General features: G+C 40.2%; 1 long non-coding RNA gene across 1 annotated transcript; it reads left to right on the top strand.

Moving 5' to 3' along the window:
- The first annotated feature begins 2,552 nt into the window (after positions 1–2,552).
- On the top strand, positions 2,553–3,472 carry LOC116710975 (uncharacterized). Its single transcript, XR_004337146.1, has 2 exons — positions 2,553–2,636; positions 2,759–3,472. It is a non-coding gene; the product is annotated as an uncharacterized LOC116710975 (long non-coding RNA).
- Positions 3,473–5,589: the final 2,117 nt, after the last annotated feature.

Here is a 5,589-nt window from a genome sequence, read left to right as displayed (position 1 = left end):
CTGCCATCCCGCTAAAACCATAATAATAGTTAAAGTAACACTCATGAGAGGTGCTAATTTCATTTATTTTTCTTCTACAGCCAAACCTTGCAGGAAAAAAACCAAAACAAATACAGCCTACAAAATTGAAGTAGTTGCTGGATCTCCATTGGACCGCTGAGGTCATGTTTGTTGCTGCAGCTCCAGCTGACCTGCAGTGACAAGTTACAATGGTGCTTTGCTGTGTGGAGTGTGAAACGACGAGTTCAAGTAACATATTTCTAGGAAACGCTGGTCAAAGCCATTTCACCGTGACATTCTGTCAAAGTCTGTTCTGGTTAGCAGCCCTGAAGCGGAACTGCAAGTCTGAAACGGTTCTCATCCGGATTCCTTTAACCTCTTTGTGGCAGATGTGAAGCTTCTTTCTGTGATTCAACTCTCGATTGACTTTCTGGATGGAAAAACAAGACCAGGTGTTACATATTTTTCCAGACTCAATATATTATGTCCGTCCCTGTAATAAAGAAGCAAGTTGATCAATCTTTCCCGTCATAAGGAGAGTCAGCTGATGATCCATTGTTGCGATTCTTGGGACTTCCCACTTGCAGGCAGGTTCCTGGAGATAGGAAAGAATCAGGAACGCATACGCAATAAAAAAAAGAGGAGGAGGAGGGGGAGAAACTGGTTGGGTGGCATTGGCTAATGCAGAAAACAAGATAATGTGACTGTTTTACGACGAGACGGAGAAGGAGGCAGTGGGTGGTTGGCTATGTGTCAGAAAATCTTGGCTCATGTCTTTAAATGCCAGCTGGTCTTTAAAAAGATGTTCTGCATCATTTTCATTCTTTCTGGGTGTGTCTCTGTTTGGATCAGGTGCGAGTCGTTGTGCTCTCACTGTCGTCATCATTCAAATAAGAGGCCCAGCAAACAAACAAACAAGCCATTCTGGACTCTGTTGATCTTAATGGGATTTGTGTCTTGAAGTATCTGTGTTTTTCACTCTAATCTAGTAACCTGACTCTAACTATAATGACTAAAATCAATGAGATCTTCCTCCAAACAATTTCATTTTAATGGGCTTCCTGCGATATTTATTCTCAGGATCAATACACAAACAGTGAAGGATAATTTAAATGTTCACCATTTCCCAACAACTTTTTCAGTCAATGCAAAAGCAGATTAGACCAATCCCATTACCGATCAACCCAGTCACCCTGTGACCATATGGTCTAAGGATCGTCCTCTTTGACACACATTATGTTAGCCTTGCACTTCTCTCCTCATCCACGCAAACATCCCGACGTCTGCAGACCTTTTGGTGCCACAGCAGGATCTCGGCTCCTGGCCGTGGACTGGGAGGGGCTGAGTGCTGACAGGTTTCTGATTACCACACAGGTTAAGAAATCTTGACCTGGCCGTCGGTCCGCATTTGGCTTGAAGAGTCAACATGTGTCTCTGTCTCTCTGTGTTTCGCCTCTGTTCCCTCAGCCGTCCTGTTCGGATTTTGTCATGTTAAAAAAACCACAAGCTACAATGTCTTTTATTGGGACGAACACCAATAGTAGTGGTGGTTGATGGGGAAATGGATGGAACTCAGTGCAGGACAATACCAGAAGTAAACCTGTTACAGGCTAATGAAGACTTAACAGTGAGGACTAGAGTCACCTTCCAGGACAGAGCCGCTAAACCTACGGCCAACTTAAGTTAAACCAACTTTTGATGGATTTATATTCTACTTTTCCATAAAAAAACAAAACAAAAACAACTAAAAGACCCCAAAAAGGCCTGAAAAATATTCTATAATACCAACTTTGAAAGCAAAAATAATGTTTCGTTTTATTTCGTTTTATTTTTTAAATCCAGATGTGAATTTCCCAAGGTAGCAGAACAATTTAATCTACATTTAGACATGTGTGAGAGAAACCAATGTGTCTGGCCGGTGCTGAAGAATTACTCTGAGGGCAGGCAGTTTTTCTATTGTGTTTTGCTCGTTCACATAACTGCATAGGGATGTGGCTTTTTTGATCTCGCTGTTGTGATCCACCAGAGAAAATTGTCCCGTCTGGACCGAAGCGTAGATTGGGAATCTGACTCACCTCTCTGCAACAATTTCTTTCTTTTTTTTCCTTTTTTTCCCCCCAGTAAAACAAACCTCTTGTTTTATACTAGACAATATGGTCAAGCACACAGACTCTCGGGTCACAGAGTGCAGACACACAGTGAAGCTATGTGTGTCGTCTGGCTTCGGTCCACAGGGACAGCTGAGGGTACGGACCAGGAGTGGAGGTAGAGAAATGCCACATTAGTCCCTACACACACACACACACACCCACGCACGCCTACGCACAAACACAACACATGTCCCCACTTGCACAAAAACAGACTGCAACCCACTGTTTCTTAGTCATACACTCACAGTGACACGCTCACAGCTGAGACCACACCAGGCACACATGCACAGTGAAGCACATGTCAATACAGGCTGAACAGATGCAGATCGTTGGAAGGGGTGGGGTAATGCTCCAATAACACAAGCCCACCAAACCTACCAATCTGCATTCCACCTCAGGGAAGGGGAGCTGTGCTTATGTTGTTTTTTTTTTAATCCAATGCCTGTGCGAAAGTTCTCAGATGAGACTTCTCTCCTATTGATGCTGGTAAAAATACTTCAGCTTGAGCTTTTCTTTTTTTTTTTTTTGCAATATGTATCACCTGCCTATATGCAGCCCACCTCCTCCATATTTAGGTTTTAAATTTCCCCGTCTTGTTTACATGACAGGGACGGGACACAGCTGGGACGGAAATAGAGGATGAGTCACTCTCTGTCTACAGAGATTAATCCGACTGTGCGTCTGTTTCTGTGATAAGTGCGTCTGCAAGTTTGCGTGTGTTTTTCAACTCCCGTGTCTTCCCAGCTCTCATATAGCCCGAAGGTAGCAGGTCTGCACGGCAACACTCCTGGAAGAAGCTCCGAACTCATCGTTACTCAAGCTATATCGTTGCGCAAGATCTGTAAACCCAACCGCTCAGAGCTCAGCAGAAGATATTTTCCACAGTCTGGTCATGCTAAGGAGTACACAAATGAGCAGGCAGATTAATTGGAGGCCAGTCCTTCCTCACCAGAGGACAATCTGGATATGTTATCAGTATGGACAAGTTATAGTTTGAAAACTCTTATTCAGACTTAATTACGATCATTAAACTTCAGGTTATACTACTGGCAACCATGTAAGCCTAAATGAAAGATATTGTTTCCATTATTAGTATTACGCTAGCCTGCTAGCTTGTGATTTTAAGAGGTTTTTACAGTAACAACAACGTAGACTTAGCTATAAAACAGTAAAAATACTTTATTTAGTTAGCTGAATTTTAAATCTACTGAGCTTAGGAGCACATATAATAACTCCAGTGCAGTGCTAGTTGTAAAATAAGTGTTGTCAACATGTGGTCTAAATCATAATGAGATATAAAAGCAACATCTGAGAAATGTTCAGTTGATGAAATTCTCATTCTTATTCTTGTTCCGCTTCACAACCCGGAACATTACTTTAGATCAACATTTAGCACCATCTACTTTATAGAATCAAACATAGAGAACCAACACCTGATTTATCATTTTTTGTTTATTCGTTTTGCTCTTTCCTTTGGTTTATTATTTTGTTTTGTATTTCCTTCTAATTCTTGTAAAGCACTGCCTTGTTGCTCAAAATGAGCTACATAAATAAAATTACCTTATCTTGAAACATTGACTTCTGAAATGCAACAATTTTGATTTCTTAGAATGGTTTAAAAACTTTTCCTTCAAGGAAAGATTATGTATTTCTCCTAAATTACATAATTGAATTAAGCCGTTTTGGTGCAATTCAAGGACAATTTATTCCAGTGACATGTAGAACCATGAGGACAAATAATTTTTGAGAATATCTTATTCTCAAAAACAACACAAAGATGAATTTTACTAAAACACAGAGAGCTACAGTACGTCTCAGCCTTGACCTGGGGATCTTTATTTGATCTCCTTGAGATAACTGCTGCAGGGATGGCTGGTCTAACCCAACAGATATGGTATTGCAATAATCTGGACAAAAGATGGTAAAAGTATAAACCTTCTCCAGATCACATTTCCAGAGAAAACATGTCCAAAAGTCTTCTGATATTCTATTTTATGTATCTCTCATTTAAAGATTTGCCTAGATTATGAAAAATATTTGTGTTTTGGGATGCTATAGATTTTGCTGCATGTGTTTATCTGCACTCAGAAAGCTAATTTTCACAGAAAGTAACATGACTGATCTGCTCTTATCACTTCTGCCCACATGTTATTTTAACACGTTCTTAATCATCATGCATACATACACTCCCAAACTAGCAGGTTTTTGAAACCATGGCCACCCAAGAGCATCCACTTCAAGCATGTTTCTGCAGCCATTAGATGCTGTGCTGGAGACTCTTGTTTCCTGGTAAAGCACATTCTGCGGGGACGCTGTTGTTGCATCCTTTCTGTTGCCGGGTAAATTGGATATTTGTGGTTGGTTTCAGATTACCTTGACAAGACGGGGCAACCTATTGCCGGGGGAAATTTTTAGGAGACAGCTTCAGCGCAGGTCTAAACTTTTAGTAGGCTACCATGTAGTCATGATCAAATTAGAAGAAGAAGAAGACACATTGCCTTGAAAAAATAATCTTGCCTCTAGAGATTTTTTATATTTTGCCAAGAACTGCTAAATATTTTACTTTAATTGTATGTGATAGACTAACGGACATGGTTTATTTAGCTTTGGGCCCCTTTATTATGAAATCTCTGAATGAAATTAAGTGTAAACCAATGCTTTTATAAATCTCATATTTAGCTAATGAACACCACCCATCACTCCAGGCCTAGGTGAAACATAGTGATGGTCAGTAAGCCGGTCAGAGTTGATGGGAGGGTGGATGAAGCTAAATACAGGATAATCCAGGGAAAAACCCTGTAAGAGGCTGCAAAAGACTGAGGTGAAGGTTCACCTTCCAACAGGACAACAACCCTGAACATACAGCCAGAGCAACAAGGAAATGGTTTAGTTTAGAGGATATTTGTTTGGTACAATGGCCCATTCAAAGTCCAGAATGTTGTTGCAAAACTTAAACCATATCATTTCCTTCAATTTCACAATTACACATGATTTTGTGTCTGTGTATAAAATATCCAGTACTTACATTTTAGGCTTCTGGTTATAGCTTCACCGAATGTGAAGAGGTTAGAGGGGGTCTGGATTATTTTTGCAAGACACTGCATGTGTGAGTTTCTGCATGTGAGTTTATGTCAGTGTATGCAGAGTAAACACAGACCTATCAGTTTCTGTCACGTGTTCTGCCTTGTTTTTACTTCTATCAATCTACATTTCTAAGTACAAAAAAAAGTCAATACAAAACAAAAAAATTCTATGAAATTACCACTTTGTTTTTCTGCAGGCCAGCAAGTCCAAAGATTTAGCAAATGTTAGGCAAGTTTTTTGAATGCTCTCGTATCTGCTGGTAATTCTCTTTTAAGTGGCTGCTTGGAAAACCACGCCATTACTTATTATAGTTAATCTAGTTTAAGGGGCACATACTAAATTACAGAGTTGAAAG

The sequence above is a fragment of the Xiphophorus hellerii genome, chromosome 20 (assembly GCF_003331165.1).
Source record: "Xiphophorus hellerii strain 12219 chromosome 20, Xiphophorus_hellerii-4.1, whole genome shotgun sequence".
Lineage (NCBI taxonomy): Eukaryota > Metazoa > Chordata > Actinopteri > Cyprinodontiformes > Poeciliidae > Xiphophorus > Xiphophorus hellerii.
Note: the sequence above shows the minus strand (reverse complement) of the source record. Positions and strands in the feature narration are given on the sequence as shown.